The 15,676-nt window shown below is 38.4% G+C and overlaps 1 protein-coding gene across 2 annotated transcripts in view; it reads left to right on the forward strand.

The window, feature by feature from the left end:
* Positions 1–2,978: 2,978 nt before the first annotated feature.
* The window catches only part of CHRM2 (cholinergic receptor muscarinic 2), a 155,855-nt gene continuing 143,157 nt past the window's right edge, over positions 2,979–15,676 (forward strand). Inside the window, exons 1-2 of one of the 2 annotated variants that reach the window (XM_049774899.1) lie at positions 2,979–3,124; positions 3,407–3,571. The gene's annotated coding sequence lies outside the window, so the exon portion shown is untranslated. Of the gene's footprint in view, positions 3,125–3,265; positions 3,281–3,406; positions 3,572–15,676 lie in introns of those variants that run through there. The other variant, XM_049774908.1, reaches the window with a different exon arrangement.

Consider the following 15,676-nt stretch of genomic DNA (forward strand, 5'->3'; position numbering starts at 1 on the left):
TGCCATATGGCTTTCATTTTGCATTCTTTGTTTCCCTTTAGTGGAGGGGTCACACTCAACAATGCATGGGTGTTACTCTTGGCTCTGCACTCAGGAATTACTCCTTGTGGTGCTCAGGGAATCACATGAGAGGCTGAGGATCGAACCAGGGAACCAACCTAACCATGTGCAAGGCAAGCATTTTACTCACTGTACTATCTTTCTGGCCCCCCAATCTGTATTATTCAGACTGATTTATCATGACTACATCTGCTTAGCTCTTTGCAGGGCTGTATTTATTTCTTTCCTTCTTTATTTTTCTTTCTTCTTCACCATCCTCCTGTTTTAGTATTCCCTATTTGAAAAGAGCTCTGTATTTTAAATATTTTAGACTCAGCAGCAGTAAATGTTTTCAGGCTTTGGATAACACTACCATTGCTAAGAGAGAATGAGTTTAAAACAGCTGTGATGCCAAACTTCAAGAAAAAAGGAAAAGAAAAAAATTGTAAAGCATTGTTTGCTAGACATCACCAAGCATTTTCACTCAGAATCAATCCCATTTGTATATGGAGATGGCTATTGCATGATCTGAAAAAGAAAAGCTTGGAGTTTTCTAGAAAGAGAAAAGGATCATATTTCCCAACTATAGAATAGTAGAATTTAAATTTTTCTGATTCAGGGGCTCAGAGAATATGTGTTTTAAAATCTGTATGACTTATAATAAATAACTCATTACTGTATACCATACAGTCTTCTGAAACTTTACCTGAATAAACTCTTTTTATCCTTATAATAGCAATGGGTGACATTGTATTTTTATATTCCTTTCCTTTCAAATTAATAAACAGAGACACAAAACTGTTGAATAATTTTTCTAACATCATATACTGACTTACACCATGACAAATATCTGTTTCCATATTTTTGTAAAATCTGATTTTATAGGTAAAACAATCATCATTAATAACAGGCTTTGATAAAATAGACATCATGCCTAATTTTTTGGCTAAACAATCAGTCCTCTGTTAGAAAGTACTGAAAGTACTCTGTATAGAAAGTACTGAAAATAGCAGGCTAGTAATCCAAGCAATGCTTTGTTCAAGCACTAGAAAGTATTATTTCTTAATTTATATCATTTGTTGGCCAGTTTGTTTCACTTTTTTTTTTTAAGAAAGTGCCACTCTATTGGTAAAAAAAAAAAAACATTCAGGATATAAAAGACTAAAATAGAAGAAGATTCCCAGGTATTTTGGGCAGTGACACCTTCCCCTCCCCTTCTCCTTTCTCCATTATTTGATGTGATGTGTGTGAGAATGTACATGTATGCTAGAACATGAATGTATGTGTTTAAAAGATTCAAAAATGTCATGAAGACCAAAGAGACAAAAATTATGAAGTAAAGAAAAAGATGCCAGTTAATTTTCAAATGATCACTTCCAAAAGAATAAATGACAAAATAGATGCTTAGTGAAACAGATCACATGGTGGAGATCAACACTGGACAGTGGATTTGATTTTCTTCTAAGTATCGATAGCTTCCTAGTGAAGACTGGATGTAAAGACATGAGGGCTGAAGATAAAGCCACTGTATAAGAGTATAATTTCATGCTGTTTTCCATTATATAAAATCAAATTTGTCCCACTGTTGGCTTAGGGATAACTATGAGTTAATGATGAGAAAGTCCAGACACTTTCAACTATAGCATTCCCATTTATTATTGAATTTAAACTACTGCATAATGAATCACCTTGGTGATCAACTGCTATACTGTGTTTTATAAGATTTTCTTTCTTGGTATAAAAAAGATTGAAAGCTTATAAAGTACACTTTAATTTCTGTTTGTTTTGTGTTTGGTTTTTTTTTTTTTTTGCCTTGTAAATAGAGAACTTCAAGAATTGAACTCAATTTAGTTTAACATAGTAAAGCAGTGCATTTATAAATAACTCTTCCCTTTCTCGATGGCCCCCTAAAGTAATCTAACTGATTCTATTACATAATATAAGCTTGACTGAGAGAAAACCCATTCAACATAATATATTTCCACAAAATCAAATCCTGTCCCCAATTATATTTTAGAATCATATCATTGTTTCTTTATCCAATGGGGTTAGAACCTGAAAATAATTAGCACTCTTCTTGGACAATTTCTCATTCCATTGAAGAAATAAAAAGCTAAACCTCATCAGAATACGAGAAGTTTGCATTCAACATTTGTTAGGAATCCCAAATTCCATGAATTATCATGAATCTTATGCCTCTTAGTTGAAAAAAAAATACATGGTCATTAACCTATGTTTAAAATGAGAGGGGGATAAAGTCTTCATTTTCTACACATATTTGTCAACGTCTCTACAGAAATATTCAGCTCGTAGATTCAACAAGATTCCATGTTTATCAAAACATAATTTTATACTAACATCCCCACCTGGAAACACTGGATTTAAGCATCTTCATCAATCGGAAAGCAACAGTGCGTTTTCCCCCAGAAGCCACGTCACCTTCAGAGCAATCCTACACTTGAAGGCTTGGGACTGGGAGACGGTGGAAGTGGAACATTGGAAAGGTTATTGGTGTAGAAATTGCAGATGGAGAGAGCTGGGCTCAGGGAATGGACGTTGGAGAGGAGCGGACCAGAGTTCAGAGAAAAGGTTGTCATATTTGCTTCGAAGAACCGCCAAATCAGAAAGCAGAGAAGATTTCATTGGAGGAGAGCCTTCAATGGCAACTAATCCTGTCACACTGGAAGAAAAATTTAAGTGTTCTCTATCAACACAAACTGTCCATCTATTGCAGCTAATCCAACACACGCTCCCAAGCCATTGAAAAAGCGCCCAGGCGCAGAGACCCGTTGGCAGTGCGCGCGCGCGCGCACAGAAACACATACACACAGGCTTACACACACGCACAGCACTCATGCACATTCACACTTGCTAGACTAGCGGGGGGGTTTGGTGGGGTGGTGAGCCGGATCCTTAAAAGCCCAGCTCTCAAACCTTTCGCAGCCCCGAGTGGGTTCCTCCCACCTCATCTCCTGTCCCCTGAATGACTTTTTTCCCCCAAGCACTTGTCGAGGAAATGTGTCCAGCCTGGATTCCCCACCCGTCCAGATGTCGCTTGTCTTTTGCTCAGCTCCATAAAAACCAGGTTTGAAAGTGCAACGCTTGGCTTCTCTCCTCGGGTGGTCTGATTGATGTGAAGGGCCCGGGAGGCAATGGGTTAATCGGGGTCTTCCACTGCGAACGCTCTGCCTGCAGACTAGCCCAGTACCTGGAACGCACCCAGGGTGAACCCTTGGCCAGCGTGCTCTCCACCGAGCCCCGCAGCTCTCGCCCTGAAGCCGGGGAGTCGGTTGTCACCCCGCCTCCCCGCCCCACCCCTCCGGGTGCCGCGGCGCCAACTAATCTTTTCCTTTTTCTCTCTTGCAAGATCCATCCAGAAAGCGAGCGGGCGGCTCACTCCGGACTCTGAACGCAGAGCAGCGCGGGCGCCCGGGTCCGACCGTCTCCAACCCGCCCTGGAGCTCCGCGCTCCCTCCAGCTTAGCCGAGGACACCGCCGCTCGTGGAGGCACTTGGAGCTAAACCCGAGACAGGTAAGGGCGACCAAGTGTCTCAGCTCTTATCCTGCCCTTGCCAGCTAGCTACCCTGGCACTGCTAGGGGCAGGGGGTCCTTCCCTGTCCCCCAAACCTGGGATGGGGACGTTGAAGGGAAGGGCAAGGATGGGGTCGCCACAGGTGCAGATTTGCCCAAACCCAAGGAAACTTTGGCACCGGGGGCGTGGAGGGCTGCAGAAGGCGAATGCGGGTCTGCAAAAGGGCAAAGGGAGGCGCCGCGCGCAAGGCGGGGGCTCAGGCCCGTGGGGTCACCGAGTCCGGTGGAATGTGGCGAAGGCGGATGCCAGTTAAGCCTTTCCAAAGAGGCATCTCTCCGTCTGCCAGCCTGCGACCCCTCTGTCCCCCAAAGCCCCACTCTATCCACGCGCAACTGAACTCCTTCCCTGACCGTCATGGAAAGGACTAAGAAGGCTCAGACCCTCTCGTGCCCATCTCGCTTTTGCCTGCCCTCTGGACACAGATTTGGGCTTTTTAGGGAGTGGAGGCCCGGCGGTGGCAGTCAAACACTCCAAAACCCTCTAACCTTTTTTTCTGATCAGTCAGTCCCCTTGGACCTCCGCGTAGGGTGACTGGAAAGAGAGGTTAGACGCTGCGGTCTGGAATGGATCAGGGCCAAGGGGTTTGGAGGGTTAGAAGGAGAAGAGGTGGTGGGTGGTGGGGAAGCACCAGGGCGCAGGACAAGATGGGCTTCTCTTGGGCTCCTGGACGAGGGGCTTAAGGAGAGCCCCGGATTGTAGCTGGACTCTGTAGAATACTCCGGTGGGGGCTCGGGTGGCAGAGAAATAGCCGCCGCATCCCCAAAGTCTCTCTCGCCCTTGCAGACCTGGTTGGGTGGGCGCTGCGGTTGGCTGGTTCACTTGTGGCTCGGAGTGAGCCGGGAAGATCGCGCGGAGCTTCTACCTGTGCGCTCTACCCAGATCTCAGGTACCAAGAGGGGAGTTCCCGAGAGGTGTAGAGGGCCCCCGAATCAGCCGCTTAGAAAGTGACCCACCCTAACCATCTCAACCCCTTTTTAGAGTCCGAACCTCTTACTCATCCATCTTGTCTGTCTCAAGAAAGCATCCTTAGTAGACCAGCTCTTGGAGACCCCCAGATCCTGCCTTTACGCAAATAAGTGCAATCAGGGAGCTGGGATATGGAGGTACATTCCAGGGCTCCATCAGGTCCTTCTCCGTGTCCTAGGCAAATCTGTTACCAAGGCCACCCCAATATGTGGCACCCCACCCCCATTTCTGGCCAGCCCCTATTCCCCCACGACAGAGGGGCTGCCAGGGTTCCGGAAACCCCCACACTGACTTTCTACTTCCCTTTCATAGCCTGCTTTCTTCTTTAGATTTTATTTTTGCTTCCTTGCTCTTTTTCTCAGCACTGGGTGTCTCCGTGGCAGCCAGCCCAGTGGTGTGTTGGTCGCCTAGTATATGCAGACAGCGAAGCGAAGCAAAATACACACACTTCCAACTCCGCGGAACCCCCGCGACGCCCCTAGCTCGCATTCCCCAGCACTATCCTGGGCACCTGCACAGGCTGGGCTGCTCCTGGTCTCCACAGGTCGCTCAGGTCCACACAGAGGGCTGGGAAGAACAAGAGGAGCCTAGAACCAGCCAGACACCCTAAGGGAACCCGGAGGCAAAGGCTAATTGCAAGGACTGTGGATAAACTGAAATTGGAAATGGGAGGTGGGGTCTCTGGAGGAAAGACTGAGGTTGGCAGAATCAGAATGAGTAAGTATGAAGGGACCAGAGGCTTCATCTTTGTCCCTGTGGAATCTCAGGTCAGAATTTACAATAGGTATGGATTGGGTGAAGGTTTAGCTTTCTTTTACCCTTTCCTGGGCCCCTTAGTTCAATCTGCCCAATTCAACCTTGTTGATAAAGAAATGAGATTAAGGCTGAAGGCTGCTTGGAACCCCAAAGTACTCAACTCAGTATCTTGCAGAAAAAAACACTTTACAATTTGTTGACTATATATATATATATAATTACATATATATTCACTCTCTACACACTGATCATATACATATTGGAAAGCACAGGTACATCAACTGGCATCCATCTAATTGGGAGTGTGTGTCTAGGCTGAGATCCATTTTTATTGATAATCACATTAGGATGAGGTTATACTGTAGAAATTACAATTGGGTGTGTCTGTATTTGTGTGTGACCTTATTTCAAGGACATAATAAGGGCTGGGATAACCATATATGAACACTAGTTGATTTGGCCAAAGGCAACTTCACAATAGAATCTGGAGAAGGCTATAGAAAGTGGACTTTTGCCACTCCTGTCAAAGCACTCTGTCCAAACAGTGTCACAGCTCTGTGGTATATGGCAACTATATTGTCAAGAAGCAGTAATACCAGATGACATTTTTACTGTTACGACTATTAATCGGTATGTATTCCAGCTGTGGTACATTAGACGAGGACCTTCTAGTGACTGTTTTCACAGGATTAAAAACTATTAAGCCAAGAGAAACTGAACAAAGATACTAAGTATGAAAATTCCATCTAAGTCTGGCTACTGTCTTAAAATTCAGTGAAGGAGGTGGATGGAAGTGAGAGGAAATTTGGGATCCCCAAATTTGGGAAGGTTTTGTGACATGCTTTGTCATCCTAGAAAATAAAGGGGGGGTTACTTCTGTGAAGGGGCATCTAGAAGTATCTGAAAGGTCATTGGAGTCAGAAAATAAATGAATTTGAATATTTCTAGAATAGTCAGGTTCTAAAACATCAAGAACATCTCTGTGCCCACGTAAGAGACAAACAGAGAAGGTACTGGCTATCATATATGCTCAAAAGTCCCTTGCTTGGTGTCCCACAATTTGGGGTGTGCAGGTTTTGTTACTTCTACATTAAAATTTATTCTATTTTTTACAACATAATTGTTTAAAATTAATTATAGTTACCCTTGAACATTCAACATCAAACCCACCTCCAATCTCCCATCTCCCATGTCCAAATGAAACCAACCCTGCTAACTCCCTAATATTTTATTTTCCATCCAAAAGTTACCTAGTTCCTAATACCATGACCTGACTTCCTTGCACCCCTTCATTTGCCTCTTGACTATAGGACTCCTTTTCACAACGATCATAGGATCATAGAAATTTTTAAGAAAACTTTGTTAGCTATCTGGGAAGACAGGGAAGTTGCAAAGAAAGGCAAGGACATTCCTAGTAGAGGAATATGTTGGCTTATTCAGAGACAAGTGTCTTTCTGACCCACAGCAAGAAACAAGATTATAGCAAATGCTAAAGTAGCCTAGGGATTTATAAAATAAATAATGGAATTTAAAGGATTAGGAAATGGAAAGGTGTGTGTGTGTGTGTGTGTGTGTGTGTGTGTTTCTGTGTGTGTATAGCAGGAGATGAGAGTAAAAATCCGTTACTATGCCATTATCAGACAGCACTGAGCTGGATTCAACCTCCATCTTCAATGTCAGACTTTAGAATAAGTTCCTGAGAAGAATGTCCATGAGTAATTTTCTTAACATAAACACTCAAAGCCCGTATTTCACCTCCTCTTCATCTTTCTTCGCTTGACTCGATAGCATCAAGAGGCTGAGGGAAACATTAAACTACGCAGTTCCCTGAAAAGATTTATTTTCTTCATGTAAACATACATCTGAGTGTGCTTGGCATCCAATTATGCGGCATCTGTGTATTTTCTTTCGTGGGCTCTCCCTATTGCGAACACTGTCCAGTATTCTTCTGATGACTCTGAACCATTATTTGTCCCCACTTGATCCATGTTTGGTTCATTGAGTGGGGGTTGAGAATGTTTTTACTAAAAAGTGTCATCATTAGGCTACAGATGCTGTACTCCACAGCTCAGCTGGCTAAGATGTAGGGTTGTTAGACGTTGAAGTCAAGGAGGGGGCAAAGAAGCAAGCTATTTTCCCTTAGAAATGCATGTCTGCAGAGTGAGTTCTTAAATCTCGGTACTGACTCAGCATATTACAGATATGGAATCATTTGTTCTGTCTCTGCTTTACCCTCAATGTTTAAAATAGTGTCTGGCACATGCTTGAAGGTATTAAATATTTGTTGAGAGAGTGAATAGATGAATCAGTCTTCCCATTTTATCCTTGCTACGATTCTATGAAGTTGATGCCATTTTTTCCATTTTACAAACCAAGAAAAGAGCAGTCACGGCGCTCAGACCATGAGCCAAGCACACACCACTTGTAAACTGCAGCCCTGCATTTAGACATATGTCTGTTGGACTCCAGTCTCTGGCTCAAGCTGTGCTGACTGGAGCTTTGGATGTAGTGGTAGAAATTCTTTTCCTTGTATCTGTGAAGGTCCAGACGGTAGTGTGCAACGTTTAATGATGTTCTCCCTTCTATTTCATCAAAGCCGCCCATTCTTTTGAATTTTCTCAACTGTTAGCAATGAAGCTTTGATGCCAACTAGATTCTTGGTTGGCACAACATGCTTGTTCTGATTAAGCAGTGATTGCTACTGGCAGAGGAAAACAAGGACACCCAAATGATACCTGGTATTTTGGCAGCAAATTTTAACACCTCATTTATACTGAGATTTTCTTCTTTTAATGCAAAAGGATAAAAAAGAATTTTAGTATCTTCCAATTTAACTCCAGCGTTGAAGTGGATTGAAGGACATTTTACAGTGGGAGGAAACTAAGCTCGTTTAGAACTAAGCAAGGATATAGGTCCCCAAACTTCCAGTGTAAGTATCTCTTCATTAAGTTATGCCAACTGAGTTCCTCCTTCATTAAGGATCGCTGCTACTGCAGGTCCTGAATTTCAATGCAAATTTTAATTTGAGTTAGAATTTCTTAACTGTGTTTTCTTTGAAGGGCATATTGTGACTTTGTGAATGTTGTTAGTAAAGGGTGAGGTAGGTCCATACAATTTTGCCTTATTTCACATCAAACATGCCCTTCCATTAACTTATTATACTTCCCTATCCTGCCTCACTTCATCCCACTCCAGCACACACATATATCCTAGATTCTTCTTTCATATTATGACCTAAATATACAATCATCTTAACTGGTGCAGTTACTATGGTAATTTTTCATGGTAAAGACAGGTGCACACTAAAAAATCAGTGTCTCTCATTAGCTATGGAATGCCTTGTATTTCCCACTCTATTAGATCCAACCTTTCACGGAATGATGCCCTCTCGTGTTCAATATAGGGAAAAGCATTACTTTGGAGAGGGAAAAATTAACAAATTTATTGAAATACAATTGTATTTGAAATGGATAAAATATAAGAAAGATTCTTTGTGTATTTTCACCAGATACATGACTAGAGCACTAATTATTTTACCAGGACATAATTTTTCTGTTTGCTCTGTAGAATGTTAATATTTGGGGAATGGGCATGTGATTACCCTTATATGTTTAATAATGGCATATATATATACATGTATACAAAATATATATAAACAGAGAAGATAAAGAAAGTCCATTGAGATAGCTAGCTCCAAAAGAATGTAATTAATCTTATGTCTCTATTTAAAAAACAAATCTTATCTTTACTATGCTACCCTTTCTTTTGCTAGATAATATATGCATACATACACTTATGAACATATATATATAAATTTATAGAATAAACACAATTATGTTTCTTTTTTATGTTCTAGTCTGTATTACCATGTGAGTTCTAGTATCAACTTGCACATTATTAATAATCTTAAAGTGCCCAACAAATTAGAAGTGAAGTTGATGTGCTATAAACATACTTTCTTCACCACTCCAGATTCACCATCTAATGTTAGCATATAATGGTGTCACAAGTTAGAGCTATCTTTGAGACATGTCTGGAATTCTTCCCCACTTCTCCATCCACACATATTTTTCAGACCTTTAGCTTCTCTCACATGAACTGGCACCGGTGCCTTATGTTTCTAACTGGTCTCCCACCTCTTCTCTTTCCCTAGTACAATCTATGTCTCATACTGCCAGAGTGACCTTTACAAAATGCAAATATGAACATGTCATTCTCTTGTTAAGAATCCTCCACTGTGTCTCATCTGCCTAGGATAAACTCTAAGCTCAAACCTATGTGAGTTCCCCTACAATTTATCAAAAACTTCTTGCCAAATCATATAGCTACATCTTGCATTTTTTTCACTCTCCATAATGGGAGAGAAGAAGCCTCATGTAATCGTTGGCACAGGTAAATACTAAATAAATATTGGTCACTATCATTCTTTTATCTTTGTTCTCCTTTTCCTTTTATTTCTCATAATACCAATTACCTAATTTATTGTTAATATAATGCTAATAAACATTAGAAAAATACTAACACTCCCTACATGAATAGTTACAGGAGAAAAATCTATAATGTGTTGGGCATTTGGCTGAAAATTTTGCATTCTCTATCTCATTTAATCATCCACAGCCAGTCACATTGCCTGTTCAAACATAAATATTGTATATTATCTTGATATTCATTATCATTAAAATAATAATAATGTCATTTTTGGCACTTCATAAAGAAAAAGTTCTTTGTAAGATGAAACACTTTTGTTTTATTTTAACAAGCTCTATGTGGTTGCTGACTGTTTTTGTAGATTTTAAATTGAATTGTTTACAGAGCATTAAACTGTAAAAGTGCTGGGCTTATATTATTTTACTTGTTCTTGAACTAGAGTACCAACTGTAAATTGTTAGGGATGTTAATGAGGTCTGAGATGAGAGCAGAGGCTGACAGCAATATACATTTCAAATGTGTTACAAATATGGAGCTTTATTTTCCCCCAGTGTTTTGCATGTATAATATGTAATCCTATAAATATGCATAGTCCTTTATTCTTTGGTCCTCCAAAGAAACTGTTAGTCTCTTTATCCCAGTTACATACCAGTTTTAAATTTAAATTTTTAGTTTGTGGACATTATACAGCTGCAAAAATACCTTGAAGATTTATGTTAAGATTAGTAAGAATATAGCAAGTAAGTGTGGTAGCAGAGTAGTATTTTGAAGTTATCTGTAATTACCAACCTCAAAGAAGCAAGACTAGTTTGTCTAAATTTGAATGTCTGTGTACTATTGCACCTTGATCTCATTTCATACATGGAGCCACATTTTCATTCAAAAGTCACAATCAATTAGATATAATGTTTCAATAAGCACATTTGAATTAGTTAAATCACTACTGACTTAACATGCATTTCAGTTTAGGTTATATTGTTGTAATAGTATGTAAAATGTATGGGGTTGCACCTTTCCCACCAATAAATTGCCCAGGACCAACGTCCTATGTCATCTTTTGTTCTATCTCTATCTTCCGCAAGTTCTCCTCCAATAGTTGGTAAACAGTTATATTATACAAGAGCAAAGGTTTGTAATTGTTCCAGATTGTTCATTCCCTTGTTTTTATATCTCTTTACTATAGAAGAGTGAGATCATTTGGTATTTGTTCGCCACCTAATTTATGTCACTTAATATCGCTATTGCTTTCTAAAATAGTTTAAGAGATTTAATTATAGTTTGAGTCCTTGAAATATTCTATTTTTCTGCAAAAGTGTGAGTGATTAGGTTTAGAGGTCAGATCTGGGTATTCATTATTTTTGGTGTTTTTCAGGCCACTTCTGGTGGTACGGAGCGATAACTCCTGATTCTGTTTTCAGGGATCATTCTGTATTTTAAACTAATATTGCAGGTGATACTCATTTATGAAAGCATAGGACCATATTTTAAATAATCCCAGATTTAAGGATTGGAATTCAAAGGGCTTGAAGAGAGAGAAAAGAAAAAAGGGCACCGAACATTGTTGCTATACTATTGTTTCTGTATAAGTTTTCTATCTCTGTGGGTCAGAGACTTTTGGATTTCTAGTGTAGGTAAAGACATTTATCTTCTACTTCATTTCATACCCCTGCTTGTTTAGAGTGGGTCACAGTTCAACTGCATATATTTTAATCTTTAAAGGCAATCAATCCAGTCATTTCATATAGAAGTACTCTGTCTAAGCCTTATTTTATATTTTGTCTACAGTTTATCTCATTCTGTTTGATATCTTCTCTGTATCTTGATGAGTTCACAGTTTCATTATTCTCTCTGCTCTCTATGTATACATTTGTAATAGTTTAGGAAGTGATGGTTATTTATTACATTTGGGAAATTATTTGTTATTAGAAAGTTAAATTTTATGGTATTGTTATACTAAATTACTATACTCTCTTAACACCAGCTCCATAGTGCCCACAACTCTCTTCCACTCTCTCCCTGTCTCTTTCAGTCTTGTCTTCTGGTATTCTTCTCCTCTCCTGATCATGTTGATTATTAATCTGTATTCCAATGCCAAGGATTTCTCTCTTTTCAGTATGTCTATTACTTTATTTTTATGCCCCAAACTACTTGAATAATCTAGTTTTTGTTCTTATCTATCTGAATTATTTTGTTGAACATGACAGTCCCATTCTCATTGCCGCAAACTGCTTGATTTTATCTTTTATTCTTATAGCTGTGTTGAATCTATTTTATAGTATACAACACTTTTTAGGAATGATAAATATTAACCCTCTTTAAGGAATTTTATCTTAGGCACTATTACTTATAATATTTCTAGTAGCAGGATTTTGTGCATAAAACACCCTAACACCATGCCCTTTATCAGAGTATCAGCTTCCCTCCACAATTATCCCAGTGTTCATCGTCTACATCCTACCCTTTCCTCAGCTTCTCTACAGTTACATGTTTCTTACTAGTGACCATTTCTTGGTTTCTGTTGCCTGATAGTAGTTGTTGTTTCCTTATTATGTATCTTTATATCCTATATATGAGGAAAATAATTCCACGCTTGTTCTTCTTATTCTTACTAACTTCACTCAGTATGACACAATACAGATCCATATAAGGAGCAGCAAACTTTATGATTTTTTTTTCCTCATAGCCAAGTAGTATTTCACTCCATATACTGAGTCATAGGTTTTTTATCTAGTCATCTATTCACGAACACTTAGCTATTGCAAAATCAAGTGAAATGAACTGAAAGGGACTGAAATGAACATAGAAGTTTAAATGTCTTTTCTGAATAGAGTTTTGGGGCTTTGGGATAAATGCCAAGAAGTAGAATTAATATGATGTATTAAATTCCTAGGTTATTAAGAAGAATCTATATTGTTTTCCAAAAAGACTAGAAGACTGAGCAGTTTACTCAGTCACATTTGTTGGAGAGGATTTGTTTAATACATTTTTTGCTCACCTTCTAAGATAACTATCCATATACCTGTGGATCTAAGTCTGAACCTTCAATAATTCTATACCATTGGCCTGAAATTTTTTTTATTATTTTAGTAACAAACTGTTTGGATAGCTTCAGCTTTACAGTATAATTTAAAATTGGGAAAGGCATTGCCTATTCTCTTTTTCTTAGGATTGCTTTGGTTATTTATATCACTATTATCAATTATGTTTATATATAGTTTCCATATCCTGGCATTGTACTAAAAACTACGACGATGTGGTGGTGCACATATGCTTTCACATCATGATTTTCTCTTTTTATGTCATATATATCTTCACTATCCCAAAGTTAGTTTATTCTCTCTCCTCTCCTATTTTGTCTAGACGTTCATTAACAAGAAAACTAAGAATACTATGCAAATTTCTTTAACTTTTCCTCTTTCTCCCAGTCTTAGCAGAGGATTTAATGAGAGTGAAAGATATTTATTGTGTTAATGGGTATCCCCTTCACTGTTACTGTTGCTAATTCTTGGTATACTGGTGACTCCCTAATAACAGACTGATGTAATGATATCTTTTAGGAATTGGAAAGCTATAATAATCTTTCCAAATGTTATTATTCACTGTTGGTCTTGAAATGAGTCTTCTACTTGAATAAAGCAAAGACCTATTCCTTATCTCATCTACCATGTCAAGCCAAGCCATCTTGTTTATTTAACTAACCAAAAACCTGTTTAGAAAAACTATGGCAGAAAGTTGTAGATTCATTTAAAGTCTGATTTTGCTCACCCTTTACAAAATCTAAGTGTGAATCATCTGGCTGGTAAAGAACGTTAGGTTTACACAAATGTTTAAAAAATATTGTAAATACAGATTTTTAACATTTCATGTCTTTTTTGATTCTGCTATGGAGGAAAGAGGCCTATATTATACATAGCATGGGAAGAGGAAATTATAGGAAAAAATCTATTTCGTTGTATTATTTGAAGATCACCAGAGAATTTGGTTTCATTTTAGTGAGAAGATAAAGAGAAGTCTTAGGGTCAATGTTCCTGGGTCTTCGTGTTGTTTTCTTGCCTCTTCCTCAAAATTACATTTCTACTATATTTTATCAGTGGAATAGGAAGTTATGTTTTAATGTGTTAGCCTAAATATTCCAGATTTATCTTTTCTCCCTTAGTACATGAGTTGGAAATTCAGAAGTCAAGGAGACCTATAAACATTGCATGATTTACTTGTGTTGTCTCTGGCCAATGTGCCATTCAAGGTAGACAAGGAGGTCCAATTTTGCTTTTATGTTAAAGTGAGAATGACTACATATTTTCCATGTTAGGAAACACTTCAGAATTTTGGATGAAATACTCTTCTATTATAACAATAATGATAACAGAAAGTGATGACATGTCAAGTACTGTTTCCTGAGTATCACATTTTAGGGCCTATTCCATTTATTTTTCATATATTATTTCTACATCTCATGCCAACTTTATGCAATAGATTTTTGTATTTGTTTTTTATACATCTAGAAACTGAAATTCACTATGCTTAAAAACCCCTTCTATGTCTAAGAGTGATCTCATTGTTTTGAGCACCAGTGTAACATTTAATATTAAAAATCAGTTAATTTTTTTCTTGTTATGTTTACAGCTAAATGTGAGTCCTTTGACTCTTGAGAAATGTAAATTTCCAAATAGTCAAAGATCTTTTTCTCAAAGTTTGAGAAGGGACTTGTGTAAAGATAGAAGACAGTTTGAGAACATCTATAGAATCAGGCAACTGGATATTTAATAATTATTTGTGGCTCTCTGTTGTCTTACATGGTTCTATAGGCAGAGCATGTTTAGTGAATGCATAGGTGCTAAGAGGGTAGAGTCAGCATAATAGGCTGAGAGGGCAAACTTGCACCTTACCAATGCCAGAGTGGCCTTCTATAGCCCAAATGTAACTTCATAATACTGCAAAAACTCTAAGTGTAGGAATACCACTCTACTTTTCTGTCATTGTGTGTTGGGGATGGTGAGGTAAGAGTGAATGGTGGAGAGTATTAGGTGAGGTTAATAGTAAAAAAAATTGGAAGACGTCATGCTAGCAAAATAAATCAAAGTGAGGACAAAAATGGATGACTTCATTCATTTGTGATATTTTAGGTCCCATAGAATGGGATAGTATCAATGACAAAATCTTGTCACCATCTGGAAAAAATATTCAGATTATCAAACAGTAAATGCTGGTATTGGATGAAAGGAAGATGCAGACAAGTAACATAGGGACACTGTTTTATATTGATTGATTGATGGTCTTGGGCACTTTGGAGTTGGTGAAAGTGCACAAACATTATACATTAGCCCCCAAAACTCTAACATTATTGTAGCCATGTGACCAAAACTACAATACATTTTAAAAGGGTACAGCAGCTTGTTATTCAAATAGGATTTTCAAAATTTAGGGATTGAATTTCTTCATTGTAGTAAGAATTAATACCTAACTCTAATATATCTCGGTACTATGTCATAAATAGTTTCCTTAAAATAATATCCCCTTTGTTTCATTTGATGTCTAATTTTAATAAAACAAGTAAAAAGGAGAAAAGAAAAATTATGTTCAAAAAATAGAATAAAGAAACGAAGTTCACATTAGAAGAATCAGTCTTTAGTGAAATTTAGAATCTGTCTTTGCCAATAACCTCCTGGTTTGGTCTAATTTTAGGCTTCACTTTTGAAAATGCTCCTGCCTAGTCCTCTGGGAGCACTTTCTAGGGACAGATAGAGAATCTCAACAACTCTTGATACCGAATTTTTAAAGCATGTAATAAGATTTCATAAATATTTTAAAACAGTCATGTCAGGACACTTCTGTTGACAATAAAAGCACCATCTATTAGTAAAATGGCATTTGCTCTTACTCACTTACTTCTTGTT

Source organism: Suncus etruscus, chromosome 1 (assembly GCF_024139225.1).
Source record: "Suncus etruscus isolate mSunEtr1 chromosome 1, mSunEtr1.pri.cur, whole genome shotgun sequence".
NCBI lineage: Eukaryota > Metazoa > Chordata > Mammalia > Eulipotyphla > Soricidae > Suncus > Suncus etruscus.